Source organism: Centroberyx affinis, unplaced genomic scaffold (genome assembly GCF_046629955.1).
Source record: "Centroberyx affinis isolate AG114_WGS23_722 - 3 ecotype Tasmania unplaced genomic scaffold, CSIRO-AGI_Caff_v1 ptg006571l_1, whole genome shotgun sequence".
Taxonomy (NCBI): Eukaryota; Metazoa; Chordata; class Actinopteri; order Beryciformes; family Berycidae; genus Centroberyx; species Centroberyx affinis.
Window position 1 is genome coordinate 27,670 of NW_027283328.1, and position 13,918 is coordinate 41,587.

At 43.3% G+C, this 13,918-nt stretch overlaps 1 protein-coding gene across 1 annotated transcript in view; it reads left to right on the forward strand.

Annotated features, from left to right (window-relative positions):
• The window catches only part of LOC139638802 (protein MTSS 1-like), a gene marked incomplete at its 5' end in the record, with an annotated part of 62,459 nt that overhangs the window by 27,561 nt on the left and 20,980 nt on the right, over positions 1 to 13,918 (forward strand). The window lies entirely within an intron of this gene.

Sequence of the window (13,918 nt, forward strand, 5' to 3'; positions counted from 1 at the left end):
TTCTACCGAACTCTACTGTTTACAGTCTAGTCCAGAACTAGATCACTCCACCAGGAATCGCCTTTCACCCCACAGCGGTCTGTGCTGCGGCAGAGAAAACTAGTTCTGTGATTAGTGAAAGTTGCGTAACGTCATGTTTCCCCTCGACTCTCCTGTGGAGACACAAACGGCTTTTTTGTTGATATTTGGACAAACAGTTTGGACTCATTGTTGCAGCAAGAGGCAGCAGAGCTCGCTGCTTCAACTGACAGCTGACTGGAGACAATACTGTCTGTGGGTCCAACAGCTACAGGGATGAAGAGATAAGTTATATATCGGTCCAAAATCTCAGAAATGGTGAGGTAACTGTTTGAAGAACCTCAATAGCCAAATACCCAAGGTCAGTGAGGTCAGTAAACGTCACACAGCTCGCTCATGTTTACCAACCCGGCCGGTCTGTGATGCTTTATACCAAAGATACCAAAGAGACGAAGAGAGGAAAAGATCTAATGTTGGTGAGTCCAGCTTTCTCTGGAATCTGTTTAGGAGAAGGTTTGGATTTCACTCTGAAGTTTGGATTCATCACATTCTGTGTGGAGAAGTGTACACACTCGAAACCAGAATTTAATTTGGGCAAATAGAGTGACTGTACAGCAGCTCAGTTAGTGAGGATGGGACGCTCTTCTCTGGGCTGACAGAACAAGTGTGTTTTTACATAAAAAACTTTGCCTAGAGCAGCTTTAAATAAGGAGAGAAGCCTTGTTAAATGGAATCTGACAGTTCAGTAGCTCCAATAGTGAACATGTCAAAAGCTGTTTTGCCGTCTCCTCTTGTGTCCCACCATCCTCAATGTGACCTTTCAGAGGCGCTTGATAATTAGCTGCACCTTGGTATTTGGTGTGTTGTGTAAGCGTGCCTCGGCATTAAAGAGACTGACAGCCAGCGGCACCGCAACACTTCTGCAGCTTGTTGACACGTGAGATGTATTGAAGTGGTAAAGTGACCTTGGCTATATGTGGAGGGAGAGAGAGAGAGAGGGAGAGAGAGAGAGAGAGACACCGCCTGATGCAACCGCCGGGCAACACCATGCGGCTGCGTTCACGTTACAGTCACCTGATTGGTTTAGCCCACCCTGCTCTCAGCCAATCAGACTGCTGTGTAGCTGGGATTGTAACATCGCAATCAAGTTGTTCTGGAACTTTACATTGTTTACTGACTGCTCTAATACAGCAGGCATCCAACCTGTATCCACTTCATAAAGCTTCTCCATTGTCCATTGTTCTAAACAGCCGGTGTCTGGTCGCTCTTTGTGATGCGTTTTACGTTTTACGGTTTGTTCGGAATCAACAGAAGAAGAAGAACTGGGTAGTTAGCATGAGCAGCGATAGCCACAGCAACAGAAAATCCAAGCTCCGCCCACCGTCTTTGATTGACAGGTGATCAGTGGGAAGAGCAGTGCAGAAACACCACAGTGAGGCTGAGGGACAAAGATGGTGGCTGGATAAAACAAAACAAAAAAATGAACACAAGGATCATCCAGATTACCGCTGTAACCTCCGTTGTATTTCATCCACTACCCCACCCAACACACACACACACACACACACACACACACACACACACACACACAGTATTTCTTACCAATTCCTTATCATGCTCCAGTTCTCAAAAATAGCTCTCCAGTCATAAACTCCCTGTAGCAACAAGGCAAGAAATCTAGACTAATACTAGAGGACAATGATTTATGCCTGTCCTGTAGTCTGGTCTGTGTGTGTGTGTGTGTGTGTGTGTGTGTGTGAGTGTGAGTGTGTGTGAGTGTGTGTGTGTGTGTGTGTCTTCAGCTGCTCCAGTTCCTCATCCCAGTTACACCAGTGTGCGTGTCGAGTGGCTCCTGCAGGAATGCAGATGGGGACGCGGCCAAGTTAGCAGAGAGACGGGTTTAAATTAGGGTTACGTTTTAAGCTAGCTCCTCTGGGCTAACGCCGCTACATCTTCCTGTCCGCACTGCGAATACATTCCAGGTCACCTACATTGTAAAGACCGTAACGTCAGACTGATGTATGATACGATCGGTTGGTTTTAGTGTCAAACGCTTATCCGAGCGCTGTGAGATCTGGTAGACAGAGCGGGTTATCGTCTCAGGGAAAATCGGTCAGGATTGGCGCGCGGTTAGCGTAGCGTAGCATGCTGTTACAGTAGGTCAGGAGACTCGCCGTGGGTTTTAAATTAAAGTTGAGCTGGCAGCAGTGAGACTAACAATGTTGAAGTTGGATATCTCTGTGTCTAGATTATCTTTGCTGCCTTGCAGAAAACTACAACTCCTGTGTTTTAACTTGAATTTACCCAGAAACATTTTGCTCAGTCATCCAGATAATAAGATCCACAAACAAAAAAAAAAGAGCAAAACCCACTGGACTTAAAATGAAGTGGAGTTGAAGACGTTTCACCACTCATCTGAGAGAGGCTTCATCAAATTTACTTAGTGAATTCCACGGTATTTCAGTGATTTTCAGGTTTTAACTTCAGTTGAAGCATTTGGTAACACTTTACAATAAGGGTCACTAAGTTAGTTAATGCTTAATAAGGGTTATTAAGGCTTATTAATTAACTAACCCTTAATTAACAGTTAACTAATGTGTAATTTACTAATGGTGTTCGTGTTAACTAAGGTATTAATTTATACATTATTTATAGTTTATAAAGATGACTATTAAATAATGTATAAATTAATACCTTAGTTAACATGAACATCATTAGTAAATGATTACCAGACACATTAGTTAAATGTTAATTAAGGGTTAGTTAATGCTTATTAAGCATTAACTAACCCTTAACTTAGAAGATATTTTAATATCGTGACACACATTTCTGCTGTCTGAATAGATGATGACAAGCACATTTTACTTAAAAACTCTGATAAAATGAGGTATGGTAGGAATATTATTTGAATATTTCTGTTTTGTTTGACATCACACCTAACATCACCATTCGGTTCAATGAGATGAACATTAATTTGATTATTTAACGTGATTTTGCATACATGAACCATATCATGATATATATTGATATCGAGAAAAATCCTTATGATTATCATGACATTGATTTCAACCATATCACCCAGCCCTATGGTCAAGCTGAAAACCAGACTGTTACACTATGACATATTCACACTGGGAACTGCTGGGCGCTCGGTAAAGAAGATTTTTTTGGAGGAGGTAATTATAATAATCAGCAGGAGCATCATGCGGATTGTATTTGTTCTATTTTTTTAACCTTTATTTATCAAAGCACACACTGTCTTTTCCATCTCCACTTCATATTCATACATTTTTACACTCATTAACATTGGAAGCTGCCCAGTAACCACAGTCGGGACCTTATGTGCTCTTTATTGCTCAAGGGCTCCTCAACACTCACACAGTAGTTTAGGGCAGTGATTCTCAACCTTTTTCATATCAAGGACCCCTAATTTAGTACAGATTAAGGCCACAGACCCCCATTTGGTGTGAGATTTTTTCTCTCACACCCAAATCTTATATTTGTATTGCTAGATATGATTTTTTCCAGAACTCCATGACTGTCTGTATTGTAGGTAGAGAGATAACAGTGAAACTATGATCAAAACAGTCATTCTTCTACATTCTCTAATTGTGTTAACTTCTTGTAAATGAAATAATGGTGAAGTTTAACAAGTCATCAATTTGCTGGGGACCCCCTGGAACCCCCTCAATGACTCCTGGTGGTCCCTGGACCCCATGTTGAGAACCACTGGTTTAGGGAAGGGGGGGAGAGTGTCACTCATTCACCCAGGAAAATGTCTCAGAAATGCTTAGATGTCGACCGCTGTTTATTAGGATTTGTATTTGCATTTGGTCCAATGTGATTTAAAAAAAAGTTGTGTGAAATGAGCATGAACTCTGAAACTTAAGTTTAGGCAACAACTTTGGACCCCAAAATCAGTGATTCTGTGATCTGAGACTGGAGAATTTTGTTTTTTTCTCTTTCCATTCACTGCCATTGTCTGGAGGAACAGTCTGGAAATCACTTCTAGCTCACACACACACACACACATGTATCTGTAGCTGCTTCTGCTTCACCGCTCCGACCGGAGGAGAGGAGAGGGAAGTGGGTTAGAGGTCAGACAGAGACGCTGCTGTGTCCCACTGAATTGGGTCAGTTGGGTCTCAGTGCCAGTCATTACACAGTCACACACACACACCAGCATTACACAGTCACACACACCCATGCATGAACACACACACACACACACAGGCCCATCGTGAGAAGTCCACAGCCGGGTCAATCAGCTGAATTGAACAGGATCTAATTGATTGGTCGTGACCCCGTTGACCAGTTAAAGCACAGTTCTACTTTTTCTGCTTATATCAGGATGAAGGCTGATGCTGATAGTTAAGAAAAAAAACAACAACACCAAAACAACTCTGATGATTTATCTAAAGCGATCTCTGGAAAGTCTCTGTCAACTCAGAAGCAGTTTGTGATCCAGGCCGATGAGACGGGTGAAAACTCTCGCCTAGTCCGACTTTATATATTTCTGGAAAACTTGCCCATGCAGGCAGCTTTCTGGGCAATTGCCAGCCTGTTGAATCAGAGCAGACTTCACTTTGCAGCGCTCTTCACGGGTCTTTAGTTTATTCCTTACAACTTAAAACCTGCCCAGGCGGTCTGACACAGGCGGCACAGATGCCAAAGGTTTGAATCATGCAGTTCTTGGGAAAATTTGATCTGAGACTTAGGAGAAACTGCACATCTTTTCCTGTGCGGCCATTTTGTCTAAATTTTCTTTAACTCCAGTATTCAGCCTGAGATTTCCTCCTCGTTAGCATGTGTGTGTGTGTGGGGGGGGGTTGATTTTCCCTGAACCAATCACTAGTGACTGATGTATCGAGCCAAGAATTTATCGTATAAAAAATAATGTCGATTTTGACAAAAATATCATCTTTGCAATGACAATCTGTGGTAAAAAATCTATTCTGCCGAAACGCCAAAGAAAAAAACCGTCGTACGGACTGTTCAAACTTTAGTCCCGCCCACAAAGGCTCTGATTGGCCCGATTGTTTCTCTGAGCGAGAACAAGCCGTCGAAGCCGTGGAAACACCAGACTCTCTGAATCGCTCGACCAAATCTGAAGAGTGGAGGGACGAGATTCAGGAGTCTGGAACCAGTAGCCTTAGTAGAAGCCTTCCTAGAACCCGTCTCAGGTTCCTTGTTGAAGCCCTGTGACTTTTATTCTTGTGGGAATCGTGTCCAGAGAGCAGCTTCTTAGCAGTGAGAACACAAATGCCACAAGTCTGAATCATAAGAGACTTAAGAAAACGCAGTCATCTGCTACCTAGGAGCTGAAATCTACCGATGAAGCTGCAGCGTCTTCTCTTCCTCAGCAGGTTCCACTTCAACTCAGATTATATTTTTGTGGAGAAATCCGTTTTCCTGCCACTGGGAACATGAATCACATCTTCCCTTTAAATGCACACTGACCTGCTGCCGAGGAAATGATGGTTTTCTTTCTGTAGTTCACTCTATCAAGACCCCGCTGGCTGATGGGAAATTTAGTCTCGACTGACACAGGAGTGTAACACCCCGTTTCTCAAAGGAGCGCGGGAGAGGAGAGGAGGTGAGAAGAGAGGAGGTAACACCTTGAGGGAGGGTGAGAAGAGGAGAGGACAGGGTGGGAGCGGAGGGAGGAAAAAGATGGAGAGAGAGAGATGGTGCGAAGAGGAAAGAGGAGAGAGGAGGATTGGGGATGTAAGGGATGGTGAGGAAGAGGAGGGATGGAGAGGGATGGGAGGATGTGTGAAGAGGGAAGAAGTGGAGCGGGGATGGAGGGAAATGGCAGAAAGGGAGAGATGGTGTGAAGAAGAAAGAGGAGGAGGAGAGTGAAGAGGGAAGGAGAGACGGTGTTAAATCTCTGTTTGACTCCATTCCTCCATGATAAAACCCCCAAATCAGTGATTCTGTGATCTGTTGCTCCGGTAGAGGAGACTGGAGAATTGTGTTTTTTTTCTCTCTCCATTCACTGCCATTGTCTGGAGGAACAGTCTGAAAATCACTTCTAGCACATAAAGGAACGCCGACAAAGCAGATTCTGACAATATATAAAAAACTAGTCCTGCTGCTGAATTGTTTTGAAGTGAATCTCTTTCTTTATGTTTATTAAACCTTTCAGTCTGAACAAGTGGAACACCGAAATCCAGTCAAAGGAAACTTATGATGATGGAATGAAGAAAATAAAACATTTACTAATAATTGTAAATAGGCAAAAAAAAAAAGGTTGGAGACGAGACTTTGACAAAGCAGATTCTGACAATATATAAAACAAGTCTCACTTTTTTCCTCCGAGTTACAATTATTGGTAAACTTATTATTTTCGGCATAAGTTTCCTCCAACTGGATTTCAGTGTTACACAGTGGTGGAAGAAGTACTGAGATGTACTGAAGTTTATAAAGATGATCAAATGTTTTAAATATAAAATATTGATCTGAAAAGTAACTAGTAACTATAGCTGTGAAATAAATGTAATGGAGTAAAAAGTACAATATTTCCCTCTAAAATGTAGTGGAGTACAAAGTAGCATAAAATGGAAATACTCAAGTAAAGTACAAGTACCTCAAAATTGTACTTAAGTACAGTACTTGAGTAAATGTACTTAGTTACTTTCCACCACTGGTGTTACACTTGTTCAAACTGAAAGGTTTAATAAACATAAAGAAAGAGATTCACTTCAAAACAATTCAGCATCATGACGAAATGTTTGTGCATTCATAAAATAAATAAAAAAATAAAAAAATAAAAAAATAGCATAATGAGAACATAAAAGGTTTGGAAAACCTACTATTTTTTGACTGTGAACCATCTTTTTTTCTACTGAAGATACAAAATCCAGACTTGAGTTTTTGTTCCTATAGACAGACTCCGGGTCAGAAGGTGAGTTTTGAAAGGCAGAGATCTCAGCAGGTCATCAAGTAATCGATGAGTCATCGGTATCGATCAATAACCCGATCAACCCCCTGCAGATACATGACGGTCATTTTGTGCTGCATGGGGCAGAAAAATGGTGATTATCGCCCCTTTAAGGAAGCTGAAGAGATGACAGGAATGAGAAATGAGTGGAAATGGAGAAGATTGGGTGAGAGGTGAGGAGAGGAAGACGAGTATCGCAATCGAGAGGAAGAGGAGGAGGAAGATGAGAGAGGAAGAGGAGGAGAGACAAGTAAAGATGAAGAAAGAGGAGGCGGCAGGGGGGGAGGAGGGAACAGCAGACGAAGGAGGTGAGAGGAGAGAGGGAGGTGTTAGTGGTGCAATGCAGTGCTCTCTACCCCACCCTGAGCACACACACACACACACACACACACACACACACACACACACACACACACACACATACACACACACACACACACACACACACACACATACACACACACACCATCTGCACTCACAGAAACGCCCCATCCTGTCCAAAACACTACTCATCCCAAACAAGTACCCCCCTCCACACACACACACACACACACACACACACACACACACACACACACACACTGTTATTAATAAGAGTTACCACAGTTATGTCACGCATTCTTCTAATACAGCATGGACTCACACACTCGTAAACACACACATAAGTCACACAGATATAACTAAGTGAGCCACATACATACAGCATATATACACACACACACACACACACACACACACATACACACACACACACACACCATTCTGCTGTATGGGCAACTAGGGGGCAAATGGAGACTCGGGCCAGCCAGGATTTATTTATAGACTTGGGGCCAAGAGGAGGGAGGGAAGGAGGGAGGGAAGGAGGGAAGAAAGGAGAAAGGGAAGGAGGGAGGGAGGGAGGAAGGGATGAAAAGGACAGAGAGGGACCAGGGAGGAGAAAGGGAGGGGAGAGAAAGAGGGAGGGAAGGGGGAAGAGAAACTGTAGCTGTGTTTCCATCCAACTCTCAAGGAGATTTTACGCAATTACTTTTGAATTTTTCGCGAAAAAACAAAAATGCGAATGCGGTGTGTTTCTTTTGGCTCATCGGCCAATCAGAATTGAGCATTCAACAAAGCGGTGTCATAATGTTCTTTAGTGTCGGCTAAATGAAACTGAACTGTTCATCGGGCCAAATCACTCCAAACCTACTTCATTATTCATTTGTCAAATTTGGACCAAAATTTCTATCGCATTTCTTTAACAAAACAAAAATCCCACAAGTCAACTGAAAATATTTCAATTATAACATATGCTTTTTTTTTTGGCTTGACAACAAGGATTTTTAGCCTTTGTAGCTCAAGTGTTTTGTGACGCTGCTTAGTGAAGCTCCAGTGGAGGGCAGACCGAGCCGGAAAGTGAGTTTAGAAAGCCGCCCAAGTAATCAATGAGTCGTTAATATTGATCAACAACCCGATCAACCGAATGCGTTCCGTCACTCTTTATCGCTTAATTTCTTTATCAACAACAACAAAAATCCCACTTCAAGTGAACGTAAAAATGTTTTTTGCGATAACGAGGAAATTGTCATGAATTTTGACGTCTCCGATCAGCTTTTTATGTTCAGTTTGACACGTTATAATTCACAAGAGACCCAGCTGCTGGTACGAGGGAGAAAAGAGAGAGAGAGAGAAAAGAGAGAGCGAGGGAAGAGGAGGAGGTGAAAACAGGGAGAGGAAAAAGCAGAGGAGCAGGAATGAAGGGAGAGAAGGGGAGATTTATTGTATGTTGACAGCAGCTGTCTCCATGGTAACCGCATGGCATCATGGGATGGATTTCTTTTCTCTCTCAGGCCTGCGGGTCTCTCTCTCTCTCTCTCTCTCTCTCTCTCTCTCTCTGACTTTTACACACACAACGTAATAAATTTCACATTCTCGGCCCTACATGTTGCCTCCTCTCCATGTAATTAGCATGAGAGAAGGGCAAGTGATTCACACACACACAAGCGCACACACTGTCACACACACACACACACACACACACACTCCCATGCATCTCAACAATGGTCCCAGACAGATGAAATATGATCCGTCTCTATTATCCTTACTGAACAGTTAGTGGCAGTGAACCTCCAGCAGCTCAGCCTGATCTCACACAAACACGTGAAACAAACTCGACTTGTAAACACCAAATATCGTGTTGGTGTGAAGTGTTCCCACCAGTTTTCCCACCACAGAAACGGTTCCATGAAGGAGACACGACTATAACCAGGAGGTATCGTGTCACAGGGCTTAAAACGTTTCTGTTCGCCAGGGCTTTTTAAGAAACCTAGGGCAACACTCATCTGCACTGTAATATTTATTTATTTATATGTTTTTTTTATATTCTTTCAAATGTGATTTTAATGCACTTTTCACTTTTCTAATCCTCTTTTTCTGCACTAGTTTACTTTTTAAGTCTTTTATCTTGTGGATCTCTTGTCTGTACTTTTGCACTTTTTAATTGTACATTTTTTTTTACCTTTACTGTATTTTCTATCACTCTGTAAAGCACTTTGAATTGCCTCAGTGTATGAAATGTGCTATCAAAATAAAGTTGCCTTGCCTTGCCATTGAAACAGCTCAGTGGAAAGTTGCTCCACACCAGGGACGCATACGTTAACGCAAGTTCTTGACCTGAAGCTGTCGTTCGAGCTCCAGGGTTAGGGGTAGCGTGCCATTCTCCCTGCTCCACAGAGCGCATAATGCTGTTCTGACTTTTGAATGGATACACCAGAAAACAATCAATATCAACAGCATGTTTACATGGACTGCAATATTCCGATATTAACCCGATTAAGACAAAACTCTGAAGAAGACACTGCCATGTAAACAGCATTTTCTGATTACTTTAACCCGAATAAGGTCATAGTCGGAGTAAGCAATAGTCGAATTAAGATGTGGAGTATTCTGATCTTAGTCTCATTATTGAAGTGAATTGTAGACATGTAAACCTTAATCGCACTGTGACGTCCTGTCAGAGTTTTCGCAGCATTTTGCGACACATACGGCAATCCGACTGCTTGACGTATGCTCTAGCTTCCAGCGAGTGTTGCGCAACATGTTTACAAAAGAAAAGATGGCTGCCACCGGTGAAAAGAAGTCCCGACATTTTGTCCCGACCACGGCAGCAACATGACAGAAAGAGTTTCAGGTTAGGAGGGAAACTCAGATGCAGGACGTCATGTGGGCGTGCGTCTTCAGTCATTAATCGGACTCTGCTCTGTAGCATGTAAACAGGAATATGAATGGAATATTCTATAAGCAACTCATGTAAACACCTTAATCGAATAAGGTCAATAGTCGGATTATTGCAGTCCATGTAAACGTAGTCAGTGAGGGAGAACGTGTGCGTCAGCCATCAGAATTGAACCTCGCCGATTTTTTAGCTTGGACACAGACGTCACCTCGTCTACGATTGGCCAGTTATCCACCAAGAAGAAAAATCCAACAAACTAGGACCCAGGAATGCAAAGTAGGCTACATCACCAATAGGGTTAAGGAATGTACGCAGTCAATGAAGGTCTTCGCAAGAGTAGTAAGACAAATGTGTGTGTGTGAGTGTGTGTGTGTGTGGGGAAGTGTGACTGTCCTCCAGCCTGGCTCTGGATCTCCTGGCTGACAGGCTGAGGTCCTGTGAATTCTGCCCCCAGGAGGGAGTCTGCTGTCTGGGGGAGAGAGCGGCCGACCATCTGGCCTCTTCTGCAGCCTGCGGAGCTTCTGCCAGACCGACCCGCCGCTCACCAACAGGCTCCGCCCCCCTGTGTGACTGTCGGCAGGCGTCCGCCCTGCTGACGGGTCCATGAGCAAAACGAACAGAGCGCGTTTACATGCAGAGTAACAAACCAATCATAGTCCGGCTAAGACAATTCCCCAATTATTCCAGTGTTCATGTAAACGGCAGAGTGTGAATTCATTAATCAGATAAAGGCGTTTATCACATCATGAGAAACCTGATTATCACAGCAGGTTTTTGCCCAATCTTTCAGATTATTTGGTGCATGTTTACCCTCAGTTTCTTTCGGTTTTTTACATCTGCGCATAAATGCAAACTTAACGAGACAGAGAACAAGGGAGCATATCTATGTTCCCAGGGTCCTATGTTCCCAAGGTCCTATGTTCCCAGGGTCCTATGTTCCCAAGGTCCTATGTTCCCAGGGTCCTATGTTCCCCAGATTTATATGGCACAAAATGGGAACATGACAAAGGGTCCTATGTTCCCAGGGTCCTATGTTTAACCCTAACCCTAACTAACCATATTAAGCGAATACAGAGCTGGGAAACATCTTTTTCAGGTTCCCATTATGTGCTATATCGAGCTAGGGAACATAGGACCCTGGTAACATAGGACCTTGGGAACATAGGACCCTGGTAACATAGAACCCTGGGAACATAGGACCATGGGAACATAGGACCCTGGTAACATAGGACCCTGGGAACATAGGACCATGGGAACATAGGACCCTGGTAACATAGGACCTTGGGAACATAGGACCTTGGGAACATAGGACCCTGGTAACATAGGACCCTGGTAACATAGGACCTTGGGAACATAGGACCTTGGGAACATAGGACCCTGGGAACATAGGACCCTGGTAACATAGGACCTTGGGAACATAGGACCTTGGGAACATAGGACCCTGGGAACATCGGACCCTTTGTCATGTTCCCATTATGCGCCATGTAAATCTAGGGAACACAGGACCTTGGGAACATAGGACCTTGAGAACATAGGACCCTGGGAGAGCACATATCTAGAACTGGGGAACTTAGGACCTTGGGAACATAGGAATGACTCCGAGAAAGGTATCCAGGGAGCAGAAAACATCTAACAGCATGGAGACCGGCAGACTGTTGGACTGATGAGGAAACAAAGTGAAATGAAGAATTTGAGCATTCTTAATCTCCTAGATGGGCGAAAATATAGAAATGATGACATGCTGAAACAGTGAAGCTAGCTTACTTTTGGGTTTTTTTTCTGAAGCTAGCTTACTACGAAGTAAGGAAGTTTGAGTTTTACGTCACTTCCTTAAGGAGAGAAATCCAACCATGACTGAATCACGCTCTCTGAAGCCCTACCAGCTCCAGGGTTGCTGTTCTGTAGCTGACCTCTGACCTCTGACCTCTGCAAGAGAAAAGAGAGTATTCTTCTTCTTATTATTATTATATTGTAGATGTTGTCGTGCTCTCCCACGGTGAGGGAGGTCCGGGTCAGATGGGGGTCCGTCTGCGTTTCAGTCTCTCGGTGAAGAACAGCATGCTGGGTCATCGGGACGGAAATCTATCAAACCTGTTTTGGCATTTCACTCCCTCCTCCCTCCTCCCTCCTCTGTCCTCCTCCTCCCTCTTTACCTCCTTCCTCCCTCCTTCTTCAGTAACTCGAAGGATGCGATCACACCTACAGTTTGTTTTCTTAGGTTCACATTGCCTAAGAACCAGGCGTCAAAACAATCAATCAAACAAACTAAATCAGATTCTAGTTCCTGTTACTTTATCTAACATGATGGACTTGTCTGTCTCTTCTTCTGTGGTGTTCGTACCAGTTGAGAACACATGAAGAAACAGCTGAATATGAGTCATCAGTCCAGACTTCATTTTGTTCTGCTAGGCTTTCCAAGCATGAGGAACCGCATCCGTCTCCTTCTACCCATAATCCCTTGTGTTTCGGGGTGGTTTCCTGTAGTTGGTAACCGAAGGAGGAAACGCTGCAGAGTTCAGATAAACCGATCAGAACATGATGGGTGTTGAACGCAGCCTCAATCTCTCCTTCAGACCCTTCCTTCCTACTCTCCTCCCTTCTTCCGTCCCTCTTTAAAACCCTTTTTTCCCTTCTTTCATTCCCTCCTTCCTTGCTTTCCTCCATCCTCTCCAACCCCTCTCTCCCGGTGTTTGTTTTTCACTAAAGATCCTCCTGTCACACTGAAGTGATGATTCTTGTAGCGAGTGTGTGTGTGTGTGTGTGTGTGTGTGTGTGTGTGGTGTCCAGACTAAGTTTTACATGTGTGTGTTAAAAGTGGCAGAGTTTTGAGAAAGCAGCAGGTCAAGCAGATGATGTCACTGACTTTCCTCACACCTCAGGACAGAACAGGACTTCACTGTAAATTATAATCTCTCTACCAAACTGTCTGCATGTTTCAGTCTATCTGTATGAGTTCACATACACACTCTGTCGCGTTTCATCTTCCCCTTCTCTTCTCCCTCCACTTCATTCCTTAATGCCTTTTGTCCCTCCTGTTTCATTTGAGGATGATGAGGGTCTATTTTTCCTCTGTTTGATTGTTCTTCGTCCGTTACGATATCTCAGTCACCGCTGATCGCATTTTGACGAGACTCGGGCGAATGATGCATCTCACCACTTTGTTGCAGCATTTTCAAAATTACAATCAACTTCCCCAATCTGTCAAATTTGCTGAATCTTTGGACTGTTTTAAGCGGCTTCTAAAAACCCAACTTTATAGGCAAGCCTTTTTATAGATCTCTATCCTGGTCTGTTTCTCATTGTGCTGTGTTTTATATTGTAATTCATTTTGCTTTATTTATTTATTTGTTTATATTTTTCGTGTGTGTGTGTGTGAAGCTCTTTGTAACTGTGTTGTAAAAAGTGCTATATAAATAAAGCCTTACACCGATTGGCCCAAAGGGGGCACTGCATCGTTCGATCATTCATGTGTTTTTTCGTCTGTGTCACATGTGATATCTCAGATAATGCTGATTAGGTTTTGGCAGAACTCAGGGTAATGATGCATCTCATCGCTGCATTTCGGCATTTTAAAAATTACACTGATTAGCCAAAGGAAGGAGCTACATCAACAGTCTGTTTGTCCTTTTGTCATGTGTCATGTTTCAGATAACGCTTTATTTTGCTGAAATTTTGTGAAACTTGAGGGAATGATGCATCTCACCACTTTGATGTGGGTGCTACATCGTTTGTCCATATGTCAC